Source organism: Ambystoma mexicanum, chromosome 4q (genome assembly GCF_040938575.1).
Source record: "Ambystoma mexicanum isolate Mex_15411 chromosome 4q, UKY_AmexF1_1, whole genome shotgun sequence".
Classification (NCBI taxonomy): domain Eukaryota; kingdom Metazoa; phylum Chordata; class Amphibia; order Caudata; family Ambystomatidae; genus Ambystoma; species Ambystoma mexicanum.
The window spans coordinates 1,090,307,134-1,090,332,666 of NC_090928.1; the positions used below are offsets into that span (position 1 = coordinate 1,090,307,134).

General features: G+C 45.4%; 1 protein-coding gene across 4 annotated transcripts in view; it reads left to right on the plus strand.

The window, feature by feature from the left end:
- LCLAT1 (lysocardiolipin acyltransferase 1) overlaps positions 1-25,533 on the plus strand; it is a 1,406,982-nt gene that overhangs the window by 304,099 nt on the left and 1,077,350 nt on the right. For all 4 annotated transcript variants that reach the window (XM_069608660.1, XM_069608659.1, XM_069608662.1 and 1 more), the window contains one exon: positions 21,096-21,226. The gene's annotated coding sequence lies outside the window, so the exon portion shown is untranslated. The remainder of the gene's footprint in view (positions 1-21,095; positions 21,227-25,533) is intronic.

Genomic DNA, 25,533 nt, shown 5'->3' on the forward strand with positions numbered 1-25,533 from the left:
ACACGTCTCTCATTCACATAAACACCCACCTTTCTAACTCTTTATAAACCCCTTGATATTTATCATGAGAACATCTGTGAGCACTGCAAGTCAACTCGCGAATGTGCTACCTGAGAACTTCTGAAACCACAGAGTCAGCTAGTCATCGTATCGTCTACCTGTGAACATCTCCCTGTTCTCCTGCTACTAACTGCCCTGCTTGCTGAATCGAACTATTTGTTGGTCAAGGTAAGAACAGGTCACCTAATCATATCTCCTTGATCTTTACATTTCAATCTATTTTGAACGAACGTACCCGGTAGTTTAATGTTCATTCATCACATTGCCATTACCATTGACTTGAGTTTAATTTGTTCTCTTCTCGATATATAAGAATTGGCATCAGTGTCAATTGGGATGGAATTGCATCCTTCGCGGACCGTGTCTATAAGCATGTTTCCTTTTGATGCATGATAGTACATTCAAGGGACGAGTAACATATTATGATTTGCGTCACATCAATCAATTGTGTATGAAAGTTATCCCATAATGCAGTCGGCTACGCTACACAGGTTTTGCTACGGTGACCAAAACATACATTGCGTAGAAAAATGTATGATATAATTCCATCTTTCTCACGCTTTTATGCAAAAAAAAATGTATGACGTGGAACTTTTTTTAAAACATTTTTTACAGAATTTCCAACAATGCCTGCATGTATGGTTTACGGTTGCCATTCTAAGACCCATAATAAACCTAAAGGCACAATAATGCATATATTCCAGAGGAATACAGATCTAATAAGAGAATGGGTCAGATATTGCGGATTTGCACCGGACGAGCTTGAAAGTAGAGCCCAGGATGTCTTGGAGGACTTGAGGGGTGATTGATTCCGCACCTGATCTGCAGCCTGCACTTTACCACAAATATGTACGATCAATCACAGTACGCAAAGAAGCATCGAAAGTCTAGTAAATTGCTTCCGAATGCAATTCCAACTCTATTCATGGACACACTCCCTCAGGTGAGTCACAGTTCATGATTTAGCTGTAGGCCTTGGGGTACTGAACAGGTAACTACATGGACGGATTGGTGTTTTAGGTGTAAAATGTCCCTTATAAAACTTTACATATTTACAAGATTGTATTGCTTTATGACTAGACCCCATTTTGCTATACATCTGTCCTTGGTTTTAGGAGCATCATAGAAAGCTATTTATGGGCACAGATAACTATGCTATAGTGCCCTTGGAAATGAGCATAATCTTTTCGTATTCGGTTGCTTTACATGTCAATTTTTTTAAGTTACCATTTCGAAGGGATTGGTTCCTCCGACGTATTCCACATCTATGAAGGGTAATCACCACAGCTTTGCTGCTTCGGAAAATTTCCTGCATCGATGACGTCGATACGCTGTCGTCGAGGGTCGAGCCAAAGTCACCAGATGTTATAAGTAGGACGCACGATGCCCGTAGCCTCGGTTCCGTTTTTTCCGCAAACGTGTTCGCTTCAGAGATCTCGGCGTGCCTCGGTTCTTCCGAGTACTTCTATCGGTTCTTCGAACTTGTTTGTTTGTAAAGCTATCATGTCTTCGTCTTCTTCTACCCCGCGGCCGAGTTTCAAGAAGTGTCGGGACTGCGGTTCCAAGATGTCGCTGACGGACCCGCACAACGCCTGCCTTTGGTGCCTCGGTGAGGACCACGCCACGGATGATTGTGACGATTGCCAGTCGTTAACATCGAATGCCTTGCGGGAGCGGAAGAAGAAGCTTTCTGTCGGTATGGTGTCCAAGCCCCGAAAGTCGAAATCCGCTGGGCTTTCGATCGACGATTCGAGAGGCGACTCTCCGCATCGTCGGCGTACGTCCAGGGGGTCTCTGTCCCGGAGGGGGCCCGCCATTCCTCTGCCTCTTCAAGGCACTCGCGGAAGCGCCGTCACCGGTCGCCTTCCTCGTCCGAGGACTCTGCCCATCAGCGGGTTGCTTGTCCCAACAAGCATTCTTCTCCTGCAGAATGGGATGCATTTCGAATGGAGATGATGGCGATTTTCCAATCGCAGGGCTCCGTTCCGTCCGCGCCTTCGAAAGAAGCCGGCAGGGAACGTGCTAGGGCCACCGCTTGCACTCCTTATGGTGCAATCATCGGGAGCCTTCGAGGTCCCGATCGGACAAGGTGGATCGCTATAGTCATGCCCGCTCCAGGTCCCGGTCCTTGACGCCCTCGAGACCGGTGGATCCCGTGACGTCTTCTAAGACGACGTCAACGCCATTGGCGCCATGTCCGTCGAGGGACTCTCTCGAGGCTCTGCCTCCGAGGAAGTCATCGATGCCATCGGCTCTGAGGCCGTCGAAGGACCTGCTCGGGGCTCCGCCCTCGAGGCCTGTGTCAAAGCCATCGGCGCCACGCTCGACGTCTGCGCTGAATCCGTCAACACCCTCTACGCCTTTTGTGGAGGCTTTACCGGCGGTACTCCGTGTGTCGGTGGAAACTCAGAGGAAGGCCCTGAAGAAGTCAGTAAGGTCTGTATTTGAGCCTTTTTCCGTGCCCTCCAGGGATTTGTTCCAGCCTCTGTATTATATTTCTGAGGTGGTGGAAGGGTCTGAGGAAGGTTTGGTTCCTGGTGAGTTTCCTGATGACCTGTTATCTGGTCATAGCCAGTTGGAAGACCTGCGTCAGTCTTTGCACAACACCAATGGTCTTGTTAACTCCCCGGAGGTTGAGTTTGGCAGGCCTGAGCCTGGTACGCATGCTGAATCTTCGTACAGGCGACTCATGTCGAGGGTGACGGAGTACTTGGGGTGGTTTGTGCCACCAGTGGATTTTCTGCAGGATGACCTGACGGATATCCTTGACCAAGGTCCACCCACTGACCCGGTGCTGCCATTTCATATGGCTTTACAGAGACGGGTGGCAGCGCCTTGGACTGCTCCGGAGAGTCTCCCGGCAGTGAGCAAGTCTTTGCCAAAAAAAACACCGTCCAGACAGTAGCGCCCCTGCTACTTGACTACGCACCCCACTCCGGAGAGTTCGGTGGTGCAGGCGGCTAGGGCCCCAGCAAAGCAGGCGTCGTACCCTACCATCCCTCCTGATGGGGACGACAAGCGTTTTGATGGCTGGGCGAAGAAAGTGTTTTCTTCAGGGGGTATGGCTTTACAGGCAGCCAACTCCGTGTGTGCCTTAGCGCGTTTCACTCACACTCTATGAAATTGTGTGTCTTTGGCGGCTGAACAGGATGGCAAGGATGCCATGTGTGAATCCGTTCAGTCGGGTCTGGACATGGCAGATTGTGTCAGCCGGTCCATGGTGGCGAGCACAGTAATGCACAGATTTGCGTGGTTGCGGAAGTCAGGGTTTGCTCTTGATGTAGAAGCCCGGCTTCTCAACATGCCGTTTGATGGTGAACATCTTTTTGGCAGCAACGCTGGCGAGAGCCTTGAGAGGTTGCAGACCTCCAAAGCTGCAGCGAAGTCGTTGAGCGTTGCAGTTCGCCAACCTCTGCCTTTTCGTCCTAGGGGACAGCAATGGAGGGGAGGCTCCTTTCGATACTACTCTTCCTTTGGTAGATCGAGGGAATCTGCAAGTCAAAGGGGCCACCGTAGGAGTGCCAGAGGTGGAAAACAAGGTATTCGAGGTACCAAGGCCGCTTGGGCAGTTGCCTCTTTGCCCTTAGGCACTGCCGCAGCTGCTTCAGCTCAGCCATGAGGCAATGTCCCATGGTTCGCTGCTTGGGAGAAGGCTGGCGCAACGTCTTGTAGAATGGCGTGCCATTACTTCAGATGTGTGGTTTTCCGGAGATCATAGCCCACGGCTACTGTGTTCCTTTCCGAAAGAGGCCTCATAACAATCCACCAGGGAATCTCTCTTTGAAGAGTCCGGATCCGCTCCGGAGCAAGGGTTGGTACTCCCTATATTTTTTGATCCCGAAAAAAGACGGGGGATTGAGACCCATCATGTACTTGAGTGGTTTGAACAAGCTTCTCAGGAAGGACAAGTTCAAGATGGTTACTCTTTCTCAAGTCCTCCAGGCCCTTCAACTTCAGGACTGGTTGGTGTCCCTCGACTTCAAGGACGCTTAATTTCATGTGCCGATTCATCCCAAGCACAAGAAGTACCTGAGGTTCGCGGTTGGCGACTCGCATTTTCAGTTTCGGGTCCTGCCGTTCGGATTGACCTCCGCCCCGAGGGTCTTCACCAAGCTCATGGTGGTGGGAAAGGGGGGATTCTCGTCTACCCCTACCTGGACGATTGGTTGATCAGGGCGTGCTTTCCCGAGCAAGTCCTGGATCATCTGTCAGTCACCTGCCACTCCCTTCACAACTGGGCTTCTCCCTCAACTCAAAAGTCCCACTTGACACCTACCCAGAGGCTCCAGTACATCAGAGCAGTGCTCGACACATCCCAAGGGCAGTGTTCGCCTCCCCAGGTGAGGGATCATCACATTCTGCAGATGATGCACAAGTTTCAACATGCCCAGAGTCTTCCGGCATTCGAGTTCTTGAGGTTGCTCGGCCTCATGGTATCCTGCATTCTTCTGGTCCCAGAGGCCAGGTTGCGGATGAGATCTCTGCAATGGGCTCTCAAGCTCCAGTGGTCGCAGTCCTCCGGCAGAATGTCGGATCCCGTTCAGGTGCCACCCTCGGTCGCCCAGGATCTTCTGTGGTGGGCCGGCGAAGGCAATCTGATGAAGGGGGCTCCATTTTGGCTACCCTGGCCGGAGGGAACAATCGTGACGGACGCGTCCCTCGCGGGATGGGGAGCTCATGCCAACAAGTTGACAGTCAGCGATCGTTGGTCTCCGTCGGAGTCCAGACTCCATATCAATCTGTTGGAGCTGAGAGCCATCAGGCTAGCCCTGAAGGATTTTCTGCCGTCTGTGCGGCGGAAGAATGTCCTGATTCTGACGGACAACACAGTGGGCATGCACTAACTCAACAAAAAGGGGGGGGCAGGGTCTCTCCTTCTGTGCAGAGATGCGATGTAGCTCTGATTCTGGGCCATCCAGCAGGAAATTTCGATCTCAGCAGTTCATCTGGCCGGAGATGAAAACGTGGCGGCGGACGCCCTGAGCAGGCAGAGCACGGTCTCTCACGAGTGGGAGCTGGCTCAGGAGAGTCTCCTGGAGATCTTCGCCCTTTGGGGACCCCACAAGTGGATCTCTTCACCACCAGTGCCAACCGGAAGTGCAAAAGATTCTGCTTGTGGGAATTTCCTCCAAGAGGAGCCTTAGTGGACCGGTTCGTAGTGGAGTGGTCCTTCCCAGTGCTGTACGCGTTTCCTCCAGTGCCCGTCATTCCGCAAGTGCTGCGGAGGTTACCGAGGTTCGGTTCCCGGATGATCCTCATTGCTCCGGCATGGGCCCAGAGAACGTGGTACCCGGACCTTCTTGACATGTCCATCTGCCCTCCACGCCGTCTTCCCTACCGAGACGGTCTGCTCTCCCGGGAGGGGGGTCAGTTCCTCCATCTAGAGGTCAAGTCCCTCAACCTTCATGCTTGGCTTCTGAAAGGTTGAGGTATAAGGATTGGGACCTTCCTGAAGACGTGATGGAGTTGTTGCTTTCGGCCAGAAGGCCCGCAAAAAAGTCCCTGTACCATTGCCGTTGGAGAAAGTTCTGCGACTGGTGCAGGGTTAAGAATGTGGATCCTTTTTCATGTGCCATTCCTGTGGTTCTGTCTTTTTTGCTTTCTTTAGCCCACAAGGGCCTGCAAGTGGGTACCCTTTAAGGGTTACCGGGCAGCGCTGTCCATATTTAAGCGCTCGTCTGAGGAGTGTTCTTATTTTAAGATTCCTTTGATTTCCCAGTTTCTCAAAGGGCTCACTAATGGGTTTCCACCGTCACCTTTCCAGGTGCCTAGTTGGGATCTGAACCTGGTTCTAAAATTCCTCATGGGAGCACCGTTTGAGCCTTTACATTCTTGCCTGTTGAGACTGTTGACCTTGAAAACTGTATTTTTAGTTGTGGTCACTTCCGCTCGCAGAGTGAGTGAGTTGCAGGCACTTTCCATTAAGCCACCCTTCACAGTGTTCCATAAGGACACGGTTGTCCTAGGGTTCGTCCTTCTTTTTTCTTCCGAAAGTTATGTTGGAATTTCATTTAAGCCAGAAGGTTGTTCTTCCGGCATTCTATCATCCTCCGCATCCTGGTAAGGAAGGGGAGAGGCTCCATATGTTGGATCCTAGGAGAGCTTTAAGTTTTTACATCTCACGCATGTCCCGGGTCAGAGTGGACGATCAGCTCTTTATTGGATACGCTGGAAGGCGTTTGGGACAAGCTGTTACTAAACAGACTTTGTCTAGATGGATTATCTTGACAGTTTCTGAATGTTACAGCTTGGCGGGTAAGGACCCTCTGGTAGGCTTATGGGCCCATTCTACTAGGGGTGTGGCTGCCTCTACTGCCCTGCAGAGGGGTGTTCCCATTCGTAACATTTGTGAATTAGCCACATGGGCCTCTGTCCATACTTTTGTCAAACACTACTCCTTGGATTCTATCCATGGGCAAGATCTGGCCAAGATATTTCTTTCCCACCTCCTTACGTTGGTACTGCTTTAGGAGTCTGTTATAGATGTGGAAAACGTCGGAGGAACCAATTGCTTCGAAGAACAAGTTACTTTCTTACCTGGTAACGCTCTTTCGATGGGATGTTCCGACGACCTATTCCACATCGCTCCCTCCCTACCTGCCCCTCTACAGAATTTCTTATGCGATTGCAGCTTTAGTTTCCGCAAGGCTTTCTGTAGTCATTCTGGCAGAAGATTGGTGCCACACGTTCTTGGAAAAAACTACAACTGAGGCTACGGGCGTCTTGCGTCCTACTTATAACATCCGGTGACGTCGGCTCAATGGAGTGTCCTCAACGACAGCGTATCAACGTCATCGACGCAGGACGCAGACGCCGAAAATTTTCCAAAGCAGCACAGCTGTGGTGATTACCAATCATAGATGTGGAATAAGTCGTTGGAACATCCGATTGAAAGAACGTTACCAGGTAAGAAAGTAACTTGTTCTTCTAATTCAAATCTAATTTTCCCTTTACAACTCCATGACAATGCACTGAATATGAAGGAGCAATGTTCTGCATCCATGTCTTTCCTGGAGTCAACAACAACTTTGAGCGCGTATCGGGTAGTTTTGTTTCGCTATTCAGTTCCGGAAATGCATTATGCATGGAATTGGAAACGTATCCTGTCGTTTGTTTCCATAATGTTTCATTTATGGGTTTTTATTGATTTGTACCATATTCTGCATCCCATTGTGTGTGTTCAATTTCACTTTTTTCATCCATACTACAAGTACTGTGTTACAGAATAATGCTGGCGCTTAGACTACAATTACATCATCCTTTCAAGCTGATCCAGAACCTGAGGTATGCGTACTGACAGTTCCATTGAATGAAAGAAAGTATATTGTACATCTGATACTATTAGACAGTGACATTAATATAAACAAGCATCTTTTCCAAAACACCTGAGTGCAACATTACAATCAGTGGGTTTTGCATGGGGATCTCTGATAGAGTACACTAGCCATCAATCAGGTGCAATTCGACATGTATATTTTGACTAAATGACGTACACAGTTTATGAGGGTATCTATGTAAGCCGTGTGTGCAAGGAAATAATTTGATTTCAAATACAATTGACTTTTATTTAATCAATATTCCATTCTAGGCATGTATACAAGATCGGGAAATACAAGAGGAGGCACGTGGATCCGAGGTGGCGGACCAACTTGCTGGTGTAGTCGTTACAGTGAAGAACACGGTTTCAAAGAAAATCAAGAAAGCAAGGGGAACTAGCAAACAAGTGCGATTACAAATAGTGATTTGGGCATGTGTCTTCATAACATGCTTTATTTTAAATCTAAAGTGCTATATAGTGTATGTTGGTTTTACATTGAACATGTTTTCACAACCCATCTCCTAGTGGCCCAGAAGTAAACGAACTTTGACACAGACAGCTATTAAAACCAGAGATTCTGCTTGCCAAACTGATTTTAACATGGAGCATCTATTATTTGAGGTGCAGCGTGTTCAGATCAATAAGCAGACGCAAGATGCTTATGCCCAATGGCCAGAAAATGAATTGAATGTGACCGGTGAAGCCAGCAAAGTTTTGTTGGACCATTGCTACAATGCGAGAACTCCACAAGATGAAGACGAAACTGAATATATCGATGATGCTTTTGAATTACTCGCAGACCACTTGACACAATCAACACCAGCAAAAAAAGGGCCACCCAACAAACAATCAACATTGTTTTCTCCCATTCATGTTCAAATAACACAGGCTGAAATAACAGAGACTGAAGCCTCAACACAATTGACAGAGGAATTTGCCAAAGATCTTGACTACAGTGCGTCCTGTTTGGCCGATATATGTCCACCACAGTTGAGTCACAAACCACATTCATGCAGGATGATAGTCTAATACAGGAGCCCAAATACATTGTATTCGACAGCTGCCTGATGGAGATTATACTGATGCTGAAATGTGCCCATCCAGTGGGGAGTGGGGAGGAGTATGCAGGAAGCCATTGTTGAATGTGACTCGTGTATCACAAGGCACTAACTTGAAAGTACAAGCCACCTGTGATCTGTTCCATGCAAAACTTTCATGGTCCGCTCAGCCAATGCTGGGGAAAGTGGCAGCTGGAAATCTACTGTGTGCAGCAGCTTTATTTTTCAGTGGCTCTACTCTTAATAAGTTGTCAAGTTTCTGTCAATTTGTGGGACTCCAGTTCCTTTCTAAAACGCAGTACTACAAATATCAACATGAATTTATTCCCTGCTATTAGTGAAGCATGGAAAATTGAACAAATGTCAATTGAAAAGACATTCTCTGACAGAAAGTTCAGGCTAGCTGGCGATGGACAGTGTGAAAGCCCCAGATTTTCAGCAAAGTACTGCACATACCACTTTCAGGACATGTAAACAAAAAAAATTGTGAGTTCGGTTGTCGTGCAGGTGTCCGAATGTAAATCCTCAGTGGCCCTGGAGAAACATGGTTTCATCAAATCCTTGGAGTATCTCCAATCGAGGGGAATGCAAATTGACCTCATAGCCACGGACAGACATGTTTCAATCGCCAAGACCATGAGAGAGCACTTTCCAAATATTTGCCATCAATTTGATGTATGGCACGTTGCCAAATCAATCAATAAAAAAAATCTCAACTGCTGGAGAAAAAAAAGGTTCTGAAAATATTTTACAGTGGTCCCAGTCTTTCATCAACCATCTTTGGTGGAGCTCCAAAACTTGTGGTGGGTCTGTGGAAATTCTGCTAGAAAAATGGTGGTCACTAATGCAGCCAACGTTCACACTTGGACAGAAAACCAACATTTCTACCAATGTGCACATGGACCTTTGTCGCTGGAGCAGGAAAGCAAGAACAAGTGGTTGATTCCATCTTCACCTCCACACAAAGCTCTTGAGAAGATCGTGTTTGATAAAACTCTATCAAGAGATCTGAAGGGACTCGCAGAATTCTGTCACACGGGAGATTTGGAGGTGTTCCAGAATATGTGCCTAAAGTACAGGCCCAAGAGATTGCATTTCGGCATAGACTGGATGCAATATAGGACATTATTAGCGGTATTAGAGCATAACGAGAACGTAGGGCGTGAACAATTGAGGACTGCGGGAAACTTTGGGTTGCTTTGTTACACAATGGCCTTTATGAAAAGAAGCAAAAAATAGGTGGTGAAGCCAATATACCAGGAAATGGAATTCGATTTTGTGAAAGATCTTATTATGACTGTCTTGGACATACATACTCACGGAATCGTGCACAATTTTGTTCCGAGGACACATACATTGCCACAAAACATTGCAAAAGTTCCCTGTCCTCCAAAAGCAGAGCTCATGGAACAGTTCACTTCCCGGTTCAAATGATTACCATCTATTTCTTTGTTCAACAATGTTTATATAAAGTGTCCAAATGAAGCGTCCAATTTGTCATTTGAAATCTATCCTCTTTGCCAATTTTTTTTCAACAAGTGCCTTTTTGAGAATGCCATATAATGTAACGCTCTGCTTTCACACTTCCCAGTTTCGTCAAGCTATTGTGGGTCCTTCACTGACCGTGGGAGGGTCAGATGGAAAACAGCATGAAAGCAACTTTGGGTTCTGCAGTTGCCTTACCAAACACTTGCCTAAATAGCTGAATAACTATGCGTCCCATAAAAAGAATTATACGTAGGCTAGATAAGATACTCGGCACGCAAGAACTACTGACTGTAAGCAAAACAGGGCATCATAGGGGGTTGTTGCACCCTGACCTATATTTTCATGGGGGCATGTGTTGGGGCTCGTTGCTAATGTAAGGAAGGAGTGGGTCGGTTGAGCACCCAACCTAATGCATTCTACGCGAAAGTGATGCCTTGCTTTTGCACTCGTGGGGGACGCCTCCTTTGCCCTTCTGCAGCCATGGGGAAGAAGGCCCTCACATAAGCAGAGGTGGGGCTATTGCTAGACACACTTGGACTCCATTTTGTGTACCCTCGACTCCAACTTTGGACTGGGCCGCATTCTGGAATTGGGAAGTTTCCCCTCCCCTCAGCAGCGCCGCGCACAGCGAGCACTGACAGCCCCACATTTTTCCTCCTGCACCTGTGCCTCCCAAGTCCCTTTCTCACAGATGCGCTGGGACAAGATGTTGCGAACAAAGAATGTATTAATTTCATTATTCCTCTGAGATCACTGTCCTGTGTGTGACAGAGCCAAACCATGACTTTTAGTTCATCCATTTGAGCAAATGTGCTCCTGAACCGCTCACGCCTGCTGCTGGAAAATTACTGCTTGTTCGACCATGTGCCCCTCCATAGCTAATCTTTTGATGTACCAGAAGTGTGACCCTTTTTGCTGACCACCCCAGAGTGCCTCCTAATAAAACAAGACCCCAGTCACAGTATATTCCGTCCTAAACTAACATGTGTCACTCCACCCCCTTTCTCGCTCTGATGTGCCAGACCTGTCAGCTATCAATCCCGACCCCCGCAGGTTACCTCAGGGGCAATAACCCCACACCCTTCACCTTGCTAGTGACCCAAAGTGGGATAGTATAAACACACGTGTGCAATTCATAGGCCTCTAATATATACTTAAAAGGTATAGTGATGATCATTATTTAATGCATGTCTACAATAAGTGTGTAGATCAGTGTGGGGAGTGAGCGCCTTCACTATTGTATGTTTTATCACAGGGGCCGATCTTTGATTTGCAGCCCTGGGATTCTTACGATTTCAGACGCAGTTTGGGTAGGTGTCAGCATTTACCAGAATATATGACCAATCCAGAATAGGTATATGGGGGGTGAGGTTGAGGTGGTGCAGGGTTAGGGTTTGGAAACCACATGCCTTCGAGGAGAACTGGGGTCATAGGTTCAGGGGACCGTGGCCTGACAGGAGAGGGTTGCAGCAAGGCTTGCTCGGACATTCTCGTACGAGCACATTTTGTCAGGGCTCGAGACTCGCTCCTTGCAAAAAATGTTTACGTGATTTGCTGTGTGAACAGGAGACAGGCTGAGCTGACAGGTGGTGTGGGCTGGTTGTGGGAGTCACTTGGGAGAGTGCAAAGTTCTCCAGAGGAACATTATAAATAAGGCTTTTGGAAGTAAACTAACTGTAACTGTTTTCATAAAAATTACTAGAAATTTCATGCAGCATTGGTAGATGGCAGCAAACAATTTGTTTTTCAAAAATATTTCTAATGCACTATGGTCTGAAGGACTATTTGCTCGTATTCGGAGTGAAGGTCAGCAGCTTTGAATTTAGATTCTGAGCTGAGCAAAACCAAGCATTGTACAGGTTCAATTGTTTTTCGATGATTCCCGAAAGGAATGAATGAAGGGAGGGGTATAATAACTTCAAATATGATAAGGTTCACCATTCCAAAACTGGACACAGGAACATCTCATTTAATTTTATGAAAATGTGTTGATCTGAACAGAGTCTCTGCGTTATGCCGAGAGAATGGAAATGCCGAATATTATGTAAGTTTTACTGTAGACGATTTCATAGACCAACGAGTCAACGTATCATTAGCTGACCATTATTGCTGGCTTACATTGTACTGGGTTGTTCTTTGTGGCATATTGTAATGACATGCAAATACATCCTGTGTGTGTACTTGTCTTTGTCCCGGGCACATGGGCAGTTCAGCATCGAAATGCATGTAGTCCAATTCTGGGTTCCCCCAGGTTCCACAAACGCCAAATTCTACGCTAATATTTAGTTAAAATGCTGTCCATGTGGTGTTCGAATTGTAGCGTCAACTTTCGCATCACATTTTGAGCTGAACATACTCCTTAGCACTAACCTCTCAAGCAAATTGTAGACTACTTTCCATGTTGTTTTCTCTGTGTTCCCATTGTTTCACGTTTGTGTTCGTTAGTTTTCACATGGTGCAGAATTAATGGGTAAAATGATAAATTATAAAACGGCTACTGAGACACATTTCTGTTATGTTTTTCACACAGCTACATCCTGCCTTTCTGCGATTGTCATCGATTCCAGATACCAATTTACGGCTTTTTTAACATGCAGCTGCAGATATACTTAAATGGCTGGATCACCATGACGCTGTTTTGGGACGATCGCCACGTACTGATATGCCCTTACGCGGTACCAGCAATTGGGAGAAACCTCACATCGTTTACTGTGGCCTAGCGCCAAGTAGGTCCGAAGCCTTACGATTCACAGCGCGTCCAATGTGCTTCTTATATGCAAAAGGAAAACCGCGTGACTCACGATAAACATTTGTGGATCGAGAACAAAGAACAATATTACCCATTTGCTTGAATATGGCAATAGGCATATATGGCAATGTTCTCGTAGCGTTTATTGTGAAATAAAAGTACTTTACAAATTGTAGAGTTTTGCTATTTCCTTAAAAGTATAGTTTTATATTCAAATTTGGGACGCGCTGTGTTGAGATAATGTGTGTAGATATTCTGGGTTCTGCGTCAACCCACGTTAACACGTAGGTGATGACTGGGTGCGTTCGGCTACGCTGCCTTGTAACGTCATGGAAATAGGCGGAGAATATCACTAGGTTTGGTGATGTCAGCCTCAGGGGCAGGGGATATGATTTAGTGCCGCCAGGGCAGTTCACCTTAGGATAACGGATAAGATTAGCACAAGATGGCCACGCCCTGCTGCCTGATTTCACATGTGTGAAAATGAGGAAAACTACAGTAATGTGCATAGGACTGTGCATAGGAAATGTTTGTAAGATCGATCAACGTATGCTTAAAAACACATGCCCGAACCGTCGGGACAATAATATTTTTGAGCGCACTATTCCTTTAATTTCAAAGATCTCCCAAGACTGCATCCCAATAGTGGAAGTGGTGCTTTGCGATGAGTCAGCAGGTACAAGGTGCTGGGCTGCATACAAGTCACCAAAAAAGGAATCCTATCAGGCGCCGGAAATGGGCTGTAACTGGAGGTAGGTTTGAACATGGCCCCCTCTTATTAATTACCAAAAGCAAGAGGAGTCTTTATTAATAAGTGCTGATAACATAATTTAAGTATCCCTTTGAAACAGAACACGTCTATAAACCTTCATCCAATATCTATACGCTAGCTTTATTTTTCAAATGGTGGTGATTCCCACATCATTCAATAACCTAGCCTTCCTAATATATCTTCTTAGTTGTTTCTTCCTTCCGCTAACCATTTTATTGTGTTTGAGTAAGGGAGAGACACCTCTCAGAGACCCGTTTAGGCTTTTTGAAGAAGTGAGTTTCTAAGCAAGACCTGTAGATAAAGGACTGAGGCGAAATTAAGGAGAAAGTACTATCACAAAATTCCTGTTTGATCTTATTATTAAAGCGCATAGCTATATTAGGGAGCCAAATAATAGCATGATCTCTAGGTCTCCCTTCGATTGGAGCTGCCATTTAGGTCCCATATCTGTATTTATTTATTAATGTGTTTCAGTTAATTAAAACTTTTCACATCATAAACAAATATAAAATAAAGTATATCATCAAATATCCTAAAGTCATTTGTCACAAATCATGAAATCAAAAAAATCACTGTTACAATACAACAACAATATCACTTTCATTCATTATCTACCATTGATCAATTCTCTATTAAATATCTGTATTAGCAAAATGTATTAGTAATATCTGTATTGGTAAAACGATGGCTTGGTTGATGCAGAATCATCAACTCAAAAATGAAGTTAGTGAGTTCAGATGTTATGAAACTTGCATAGCTTAAGCAGGAGCACATCTGCAAATCCACCTACACATTAAGGTTGTGTCCCCATTTCCTTCCTTAACCTGCAACCGCTGCCTATGTCCATGTCCTTCTGGTGTACTCTTAATAGTCTATCCATATCATTGTATTCATATTAGTGTACTGTATGCTATATCCCCTTATTTACGCTGTATTAAAACATCACGTTCATCGATGCATACGAAGAAGCAAAGGAGCGTTTACCTGAGGCAGTAAAATCGATGGGCTCAAAGGAACAGTTGCAATTTTTTTCATTGATGAAACATCATTTCTAGTTTAACATATCAGCTTCCCTCTTCTCTTTCGATGCATGACTCCGAATGTCATGTTTCTATGCACTTGTGTAGACTCCATGGGAGTTTAACCTTGGAACTATACTTTCTTCTTTTTATTTTCAAGTTGTGTTTATTGTTTTTTGGCATACATAATAACATAACAAACCCTCCCTCCCGAACCCCTCCAGTTCCCTGCCCTCCACCTCCCAGTTTGCCAGAGGACTGCACTCCCACCATCACCATTCACAAAAGGCCAGCCAGGCCCAGACCCAATATGTCCAAAATTCTCAGGCGGTGTGGGCACCATTGCATCTGATCGTCACTTTTAAGGTATGATGACACAAGACCACAGTCTTGCCGGCAAGCTTCCCAATCTCCTTTCAGACTGTAAGTGACCCATTCCAACACTACAAAATTCCATACCTTTTGCAGCCAGTCTAACTTCGTCGTGCCTGCTTCTGTTTCTACTTTTGCGCGATAACCACCCTGCTATGAGCAAAACCATGTATCCTCTCAGTTGCTTTTTGGTAAAGGTACTCACCTAGGCAGTTCCCAGCTTCTTATTAGTGAGCCTGCAATCCCTGTGCTCTTCGGGGCCTGAACCGTACCCTCTCCCTTCAATGCAGCTCCGTTGCAGCGGGTGGTTTTGATTCTGCCTGTTCAATTCCTGGCCATGGCATAGCCCCGAATTGCTTGGTGCGGAAGTAGCGTGCAGGGGGCCCGGGCATATTAACGTCTCTGCATCTTATCTCGCGACCGCCAGGCAGTATATAGCATTCACAGTAGACCCTGTGTAGTCCCATGTCCAATGTACAGGTTCTGAGCACACTTCCACGCCACCCTGCTAGCGGGGCAGACTGTTAATAACTCCATCCCAGTAACTGCCGGGGCGCTCACCACCTGGTCCTGGATGCCGGGTATTCCGGCTTAGCACCGCCACCGGAGATCAGCTCACGCCCACCCGAGTGTAGGCTGGTGTTCACCACAGGCGAGCAGTGAATGCCCCGGCCCGCTTCTTGCGGGAGGACGCCGCCTCCAGCGCCACTTCTGCGCTGCCTCTCCCTATCTTCTTCGGCATGCGCTCTGCACCCCTTCATGCACCTCCTCCTGCCATATCGTACGACTTGACACTTTTGGGGGATCTCAGAGTTCTGCATCCAATTTTGTGCTGTTACACTTTAATATTCTGCTTATTTGTAGGCTAACGGGGATGGAGCTTCCCTCCTGCTGTCCATTTCCCTGCGACGGCCATCTTGAATCTGGAAATCCTTTTCATGACTAGCGTTTTATTTTATGTAATTACCCAAATAAAGTATTTTCTCGTGCCTCTTAACCATCAGCACACCCCTGAATGGGGTAGTAATATTCGCAGAGGGCTATAACTTGGGGAAAGTTCATTACGCCAAGCAATATAACCCTTGACAAAGGCCTCTAAGGCTATTAGTAGATAGTGGTTCTAGCAATATAGGTTTTTGCGTTGAGGTGCTGAAATAAAGCATGTTAATTTAATAGCGAGTATGATAAATATACAAATCATAGTATTATGTTAAGTCTGATTTTATTTTGTAATATTTACATAACAAGTTTGTCATAAGAATTTTAACACTTAACTGTATTGAGCTGGAACAGTTATGATCCTGCATGTAGTGAAAAAGTGAACAATTTCTTTATGGAAAAGTAAAAGCATTGTTCCAAATTTGTTGCGCTAAATTGGATGTTGACTCTGACATTAATAGCAATGAAAATTGTCTTGTTGATAGAAATGTTGCTGGGAAATTGTATTGCTGTTTCTTGAATGTAGAGGAATGATTCATGTGGTTTGGCTGTCTGCTTCTGAAATCATAATGTTTGGAATGCAGTCAGTACCAGTAGTTACTGACTGTACTGCGAATATTCTGATTGACTGAGAGGAGGCTGACAGTTATCTCCATGTCCTAATGATTATTGCATTTTTTAATATAGTGTTTTGCTCGATTCCTCTAGCTTCTGAGCAATGTAATAATATAGACTAATAGACTGAGGGGATGGGTCATTATCGTAGTATAATGACCACCACTATGTATCTCCCGAGGCAAAGCAGAGGCTTTACCAAGCGATAATGGACCCCTCCATTGCGGTAGTAGTAATACATGTTTTGAAGTTTTGGTGGTGAAGTAAAAACGTAGCTTTAATAGTGAGTAAAGTAAACGGACAACGTTAAGTATTTTAATTGCAAACTTAGTTAAAGTAGAATGGGTTTAACATGAGCATGCAGTAGGCGTCATGCAAAAGTAAACTGCGAAAAATTAATGCAAGTTCCGATCTCCCAGAAAGGAAGAAACTTTTGCCTGGAAATTGCATTGTGGTTTCGATGTCTGCTTTTAAAGTCAAAATGCTCAGAATGTAGTCAATACTAGTAGTTAGTGACTGCGCTCTGAACATTCTGATTGGCTGACAGGAGGTCAATAATGATCTTGATGTGCTAATAATAAATAACTTTAGCTAGTAACACAGGAGCACGTTTCACATGAAAACATGCCAAGGTCTTATCCCAAAAGAACTGAGCAGTAAATAACTGTCAAACCAAAGCATTAGCACACGAAAGATGAATTATGCACATGAACTTGATTCCTAAACAAAACTTCCTCTCTTGAGAATTACTAAGACTTGATGGAAGTGTTCCAAACCTCATCTTTCATCTCTCACCCTCGGAAGAATAGACCTGGAAGGGAAAGCACGCCTGCTGCTCATTACGGAAGTCAAACACCAGAAGGTTTTGCTCAGCCTGTGTGAACACAGTGTTCAGCAAATGAACTCAATTTAGAAAAAAAACATTATTCCACCATACTAATCTTAGTTTCATTTTGCTGACTCCAAACGCCTGGAAAAATAAGACCTTTCTGATAAACAGAGGAATGGAAAAACCAAAGCGCTTGATACTCCTCTTGGTAAGGAATTTGGGCAGCAGCTGGATCATCTCATTATAGAGATGTGTCTCCAATAAGGTTCCATGTTATATTCCATCAGCAACACCCTAAACCCGGACCACCAAATAATCTGAAACTAGCACAAATATTAATGGAAACTCAAATCGGCCTCATGCATCTCTGCCATGGCATATCACACAATGATCTGTGCAGTAACCACGTGCGTTGATTTGCATTGACATACTAGTAAAGGCTGCTTTATGCCAAGTATAGAACATATAAACATCCTATCCAATGCTGCAAAGAGACCTCAGACAGTGATAGCATAAATGATCCTCTGTCCCATAAACTTTGCCCTGTACAGTAGCATGCAGTGAACTGTGAGAAACCAAGGGACTTGTCATCCAGGTGGCCAGGAACGGTCATCACTTTTGGATCCAGTTCCTGGGAGTGGACCGATGTGGGAGGATCACCTGGGTGATGGGTCTTTGGGGTGTGGGGGTGAGACGCAGTACTCTCCCCCCACCCCCCTTTTGTTTATCTACCGCATCCTATTTTGTAGGATTTTCTGAAGTCCCAACCCCATTCCCCCCCCCACTAACACCCTCACATCGTACTGGGCATGTCCCGTTCATCGGGTCATGCAAAGTCAGTCACTTTACACTAAGTGCATACACCTGATACCAGTTAGCTCTCCTCACATGAATAAAAGGCAACACCTAAAGACACACCCTTATCAAGGCGTAACACGAGTATGACCAGAACTTCTGGGACAAAGGCACACATACTGGAGCAGAGCAACGAACCAAGGGACGAGAGCAGCCGGCCGAAAACCCCATTTATTTATTTATTCAGATTTTGTAGAGCGTGCAGCAGCTCTGAGGCATCGTGGCGCTAGTTACAGACAGAAGGCTTAGTTACAGACAAGGACAGGGGAAACAAGTTCAGTTACATGTATACAGTTTTGCATAGATTCTTTTGCACGGGTAGGAAACATGCAGAGGGTTCGATAAAAAGGGAGGTTATTATTAGTGAGTGGGTTCCCTACTGGAGGTTGTAGCCTCTGATAGATCGCAAGAGACTCATGGAGAAGGCCAGACCCCGCACGTGAAGATTGCATTGTTTTTCAAGGATGCTAGCAACCCTCCCTGGTGAATGACAGAGTTGGGGAGGCGAGGACAACCTGTGATAATAACTTGTCTCATGAAATGGAAATAGCAAAACAAGAAAGAAGTGCACACAGCCAGTGAGTTGGCAAGTGACCGGAGAGACGGTGTGTGTTAAAGCAAATGAAGTAGCAACATTATATCACAAGTGAAGGCTGCATGAGATGCGAAGAAAGGCAAACCTGTGAATGAACTTTGAAGTAAAAGGCAGCTGTGAGACCAGTGATACTAAGTAACAGAGTGGGTATGGCATCCTTTCGCCAACACCTGTTTTTACGACTGGTGTTTTGCCGCAGGAGTTTTTACGAAAATCTCCATCAAAATGTTTTGGGGGGTGAGGGGGAATGTGAAAGGACAAAAGGGTTGGGGGAAGGGAAATTAAAAATAGATTAAAATAATAGGGGGATTTTGGGTGGGAGCCTCCCCCACTATAATGTAAACAATATTTCGATTGTTTTTCATAAAAACTCCAGTGGCAAAACACCTGTCGTAAAAACGCGTGTCGGCGAAATGACATGGAATCAGAGTGGTCCAGCAAAAGGAAGTAGCCCATTCGAAAGTCTCCGCTTTTTGTACCTTTCACGAACAAACGTCAAAGTCAATTGTAATGAGAGTAAACGTGAACTTTGAGTCAAAGTGATTCTGCAGTGGTCTGTAAAGAGTCACGCACATTCGAAAGTCTTTGACAGCCGAAAGGGGTCCGAGCTTGATTGAGGGAGACCCAAAGTACAATAAGCTTGTGGAGGGGGAGCCCGCCCCCGGCATGTTTGTGTTAAACTGTGACCTGAGAGGTCTGAGCCCGAGAGAGGGGGACCTACGTGTTGTGTGTGCTGTAAGGTCTGAGGCCGGCAGAGGGAGACCTTTGTGAACTTTAGATTGGAATACAATTTTGTTAGTCAGGAAAGAGACGTTAACGTCGAAGGCCAGCCGGGCCTCAATCCACGGTTTGGAACTTAGTGTCAGAGATGGAGCCAGAGTGTGTCATACTGCCTACAAGGACAGCCTTACTCTGTGAGGCTTAACCTGAGGAGGAGAACTGGTTCAATTACCTTTATTCTTTTGAACACTGATTTTTCCTTTGCATATATTTCTCCTTTTTGCATAAGAGATAAGGAAGGCATTAGGTTTTGTTAGCATGGGCCATTTTGATTTTACGGACTCCACTAGGACTGTTTTGTTTATCGTTTGATGGTCGAGACTACTCCCATCTTAGTTATAGGGCAAAATAGGAGTTTCTCCGACCCCAAAGTTTCCAATAAAGGTTTTACAAATGGCATCCCTTGTCAGTGTCATAGTTGTGATACCATGCCTTCCCTACAGAGCCTACATTCCTATGTGGGGATAGAGTTGGAACAGTGTTTCTTGTCCATTTTCCAGGTTAGATTGGAGGAATGCAAGACTTAATAATGTCTGATGGCGTAATAGATTTCAGTCGCCCAGCAAACATGAGAAATTACCTGTACTGCAACACTGTACTATCATGAGTGATGGGGCACCTCTACACGGGAGGATAGCTCTGACATGGCGCCAACATGTATGCTACGATATGGAATCCTAGCAAAGACTGAGCCCTTAATCCTTCAGCTGCTGAAAGATGTAGAACCATTAAATTGGTTAGTAATATGGAGATAGTTATTGACCTCAGCCAATCAGGATGTTCAGAGTGTATTGAATAACTGCTGTTAATGACTGTTTTCTGAACATTCTGTGTTCAAAAGCAAAGAGTGAAACAACAATACAGTTTACACGCATGATTTTTTCAACAAGAGATTTCCTCTCTGGAAGGAGCTTTTTTTGCTGTAGCATCCTATTTAACAAAACAAAGGCAAAGCAAAACGGTTTAGATGGCTCATAGTCCATGCTCATGTTAAACCCGCTTCATTCGAACCAGGTTTTAATTTAGATGCTTATTTTATGGCTAAACCTTACTTAAACACTACAAAATAAAAAATAAAAAAATTTAATTTACTAACCTTTTACTTTACTCACTACGCACTGTTAAAGTCACATTTCTACTTCTTGTACTTAATCATGAAAACTCCAAAACCAGTATTGCTGTTACCTTTATGTGCCAACAGCCTTCTATACCTCGGGAGGGGTCATTATCACCCTTAAAGTGTTTTTGAGTGTAAATCTTCGGCCATAGAATACAGTGTGCCTTTAGAACATTTTAAACATTAATTAAGATAATTAAAGCAGGGTGCAAATAATTGAAGTTGCAAGCCACTAGCCAGCCATAAAGTAATTTGCCACCTCAACTATGTTCATACACATAGCACAACATTTCTTACCCCCCATGAGTAATTTATCACTAGCCAACTGATGGTTCCGATTTAAAATTTTGCAACTGGATTAAACCTGGGAAGCTTTTTTGGGTAGTTACCATACAACTAAAATCTGAGCTAGGGATCGGTATGGTCTTCAAAGCTAGCAACTGAAAGTGTGTTCTCCCTTCAAAAGTATTTGAATTGCAAGCTTGTTTATTTTTGCTTTAAAACCCTTTGTTTCTTCATGTTCTTTTAGTAATCGTCTGTATTGGAAGCAACAAACTTAGAAGAGGTGACAAAAAGAACCTGAAGATCAAATGTTGTAGCTAAATGGTGGTGGCAGCAGGCAGTCTCCAGAGAAGCAGATGCACACCAAGCAGACACAAGGTAACTGCTTAATAAATGGTAAAAGAAAATTGGATCAATGAAAGGAAAAATAAAACGGTGAATGGGTTCAAGAAAACACCTGGATGAAATAATATGGGCCAATGTACAAGTCACAAGCAATGAGTGTACAAGAATTGTAATCAAGCTAAAATGTGTGCTTCAAATGGAATTCAGCAGTATTAATAGAAATGTGTGTAAAGTCAGAATGCAGTTTCTCTTCCCCTCTTACAGTCCTTATGGTTTTTCTGCAGTCTGGGAGCGGCATTGCACGCACATCCCTCATTCAGTTCCCTAATGGGCCAGGAACTCCTGTCCCTTCATACCAAATAACCTCACAATCAACTATTGTTGCCATTTATTTCCTTATAATTGCATGGCTCCTATATTGCATACATGGCATTGCCAGGTGTTGAGAGATCTTTTTATATTGCAAGGTATCTTCAGCGTCAAGGTTTGGATTGTCTATTTAGGCCATAGCACAGTTTATAGGTCAATAACGAAGCAACACATGAGCATATATCAAGAATTGTGAAGTAACAGGTAATTATAGTCTAATAGCAAATTATGTACTGGGGGAGGGGCGCTGTTGCGCATGAGAAGGAATGGCCGCTCTCGTGTGAGCTCCAGCGACATTCAGGGCCGAAATGCTTTTATAATCATCTTTTGGACACTTCTCACTGAAAACTACGAGAGACGTGCAGCAACACTCCTAGACTAAACATACAGAGTTTGGAAGCACTAGCTGGCGGGATATCAGAACTACAGCAGGTATAAGCTCCCATGTGCGGCGAGAGAGGCAGACCAGAGGCACGTCGCGGACCAAGAGGAGGAGACCAGCGCCTAACAGCGTTTGTGGTGGCGGAGGGGTACGCGGCCCGGCTGCCGCTGAAGTGAGTCGCAGGCACTCCGGATACCGTCTGAGACACCCTCCGCACTGGGCGCAACTAACCGCTTCCACTTGCATCAGGCCTGGGCCCTTGCCCTGTGCTACTGCCATACTACAAACCAATACTGGCGAGCCACACTAAATGGAGTAACACCGCTCTATAACACCACATGCTAGCCTGACTGGAAGGGAACCTCGTCGGCACCAATTAACATCCCCCTCTTGCTATGCAATCCTCAGGAGCAGGGGTGCCAGTGTACCTGTGGTGCGACCGGAAGCAGGCGATAGGGGACAAGCAGGAGGTCACTGAGGCCCCCCCTGCGGGGAAGAGGGACCCACATACAGGCAACTGGGGGACCCTATAGAGTGCATCAGGCATCCAGGCGGCAGGGGGAACATGGGGTCAGCGACCCACTGAGAGTCAAAGATTTAAGAGGCGCAGGGACACTCTCCACAGAATACAGCCGAAGAGCTCATTGCAAACGGGCAGGCAAGAAACACGTTTTAGGAGGAAAAGGTGGACGAGAGACATAATCCCAAGAAGCAGCAGATATATACACTTACCAAAACAACTAGTGTAAGAGCATATCTCGTTAACAACAAACCTACCCCTAAGAAATTAAAGTAATCATAGAAATTTCATACAGAGACAATAGGCTAACAGCTAGAAGGGGCTACTGATAACGGACATTAAAACACAAACCGAACAGACATTTCGAGGTGCATAGAACCAGCCCCGAGAGCAAACCAAAAAGCCTCCATAAAGCCAGCTTCAATTACCACCCTAAGCCCATCAGGTATAGGAATCACATACAAAAGGACTGCTTGGCTTGTTACCAGGTCGCACCCCCTTAACAAACAATGCCCAAGAGCTTTGGTCCTAAGAAAGGAAGAGGAGAAAAATGCACAACAGCGATCAGGAAAGAAACGGACTCCGAGATGTTCGAGGAAGTACCCCCACAGGAGCAGCCAGCTACCTCGGTGCCAATGATGGACCCTCAGGCGGTCTTTCTGGTCATGCAACAGGGTTTCTCTGCCCTCAACGAAAAACTGGATGGGATAACCGCAAATGTGGCTTCCATTAAGACACAACTGGATAAAACTACATCCCGCATGGCAGAGACGAGAATATCTGGCACAGAAGACGCACTATAGGCCTTGAAGAACACCGTGTCCACAATGGCAATAGAGCTGGCGACGGTGAAGCCCAAATGCGATCTGGAGGCTAGATCCCGGCGGAACAACATTTGCATAGTTTCAGTTCCGGAGGAAGCATTGAAGGGGTCGATGGAAAAGGCAGTAGAAGATCTTTTACGAAATCTCCTGGGAGATCCTGGATGGTCGGCAATGTTCATCGTGGAGTGGGCACATAGGTCACTCGCCCCAAAGCCAAAACCTGGTGCATACCCTAGACCTATCATAGCACGCATGATAAACGATAGCGACATGGACCTGATTTTGAAAACTGCAAGACAAAAACAAGAACTGAGATGGGAAGCCAACACCATACGTATCTTTCTGGATTTCACACTGGCTGTACAACAAGAAAGGAGACTTTTCGCCGGGGTCAAGAAACTGCTGCGAGAACGACAAGTGCAATACGCCATGCTTTACCCGGCGAGACTAAAAATACATCAGAACAAAACATTTTTCTTCACGTTCCCAGAGGAGGCAGCAAACTTCATTGAAATACATATCCCCGCTGCGCCTGGTCAGCCTGGAACCGATAGAGACTCTTAAAACCCCAAAGTCATATACTAGCAAGCACGTGAACGATGAAGAATAGACTTGCGAAGGCCCCCTTCGGGTGGCTCACATAGGGGGTGAACATGACTTACTCTGCAAATCATGTCTTGGAGCTTAACCCACATGTGTCAATATGAGTGAGAGCAACAACGTAGAACCGGTCACATTTTAAATGACCAATTACGGCATGGGCACTGGATGTCGCTACAGTCCCCCCTGTAGCAGGTGCACAAGAAATTGATGGGTGGGGAGGGGGGGATTTAATGGGCATAGTTAAACTTTGGGGAACTAGGAGGAAGGGGGGAGGGGTCAGTTTGAGTTTGTTGGGGTTTAGTTATGGAATGGAAGGTATTAAAACAAAAAGCGCGCAGGTACCAAGCACTACTGTTACTAAGTACACAATTGAAATAAACCGTCATGCATATGATTACAATTACTTCATAGACAATGGCTAAAACTGGCACAGACAACGTAAAAATACTGAGCTGGAATGTACGTGGCCTGGGATCCCGAATCAAGAAAAGGAAGATATTGGCATACATTAACAGGCAGAGCCCCAAAGTAATTTTTCTGCAAGAAACACACTTAGGACCACAGCAAGTAGGACAAATTGTGCCAAACTGGGGGACACGCCAATGTTGCACAATATATTCCAAACGGCCAAGGGGGGTGGCGACCATAATACATAAAACCCTACCATTTACCTATATAAACTCTGAATGCGATCCCGAGGGCAGATTTGTATTGCTCCATGGCACTCTTTATGACAGAGAGATAGTCCTACTTAATCTATATGGTCCAAATATCGATGACCCAGATTTCTACTCCACAGCGTTTGAAAAACTGGTGAGTTACCCCACGGCCTGAATGATCGGTGGCAGGGATTTCAACACCAGTGTACACTTAGATTGACCAAGGCAGCACAGAAGATACGTATCCATATGTCCGACCTAAACCTAAAAGATGCATGGAGAACACTAAACCCTTCAAAAAGGGAATATACATACTACTCCACAGTGCACGACATGCATTCTAGAATAGATTTGTGGCTGGTAGACAACAAATTATTGACCTGGCTCACATTTATCCCAGAACATATTCAGATCATTCGCCAATACAGCTAACATTGCAAATTCCTGAGATTACGGTAAACAGGCCACCATGGAGAGGACCTGATCTATAAAACTACAATGACACAGCAAATACAGGAATACTTCGATATTAATGAGAACTCTGTTTCCAGTCAGGCAATACTATGGCAGGCATTTAAGGTCTGCATAAGAGGCAATTCAATATCCGCTGAGTGCGGAGTCCTCAAGGATATCAGGGGTAGATTGGCGTGCTTAGAGACAGAAATAGCCTCTTTACATTCCCAGTACGCACAAACCCCATCATCACGGCTGAGTTCAGAGATTAAAACTAAGCTAGAAGAATATAAAGAAGCGGCGGACCAAGAGATCCGGTACTTCAACAAACCAGCAGCGGCACGTCGATATGGGGAGAGTGAACGTCCTGGGAGGCTATTGGCTAGAACAGTTAGCGGTGAGAGAGTCTCGACAACTATACCATGGATAAAATTACTGGATGGCACAGTGTCCGCGGAAAATAGTAAGGTGAAAGAAACATTCTATGAATTCTATAAAAAACTGTACTCCCCTCAGTGCAACGCAACTGA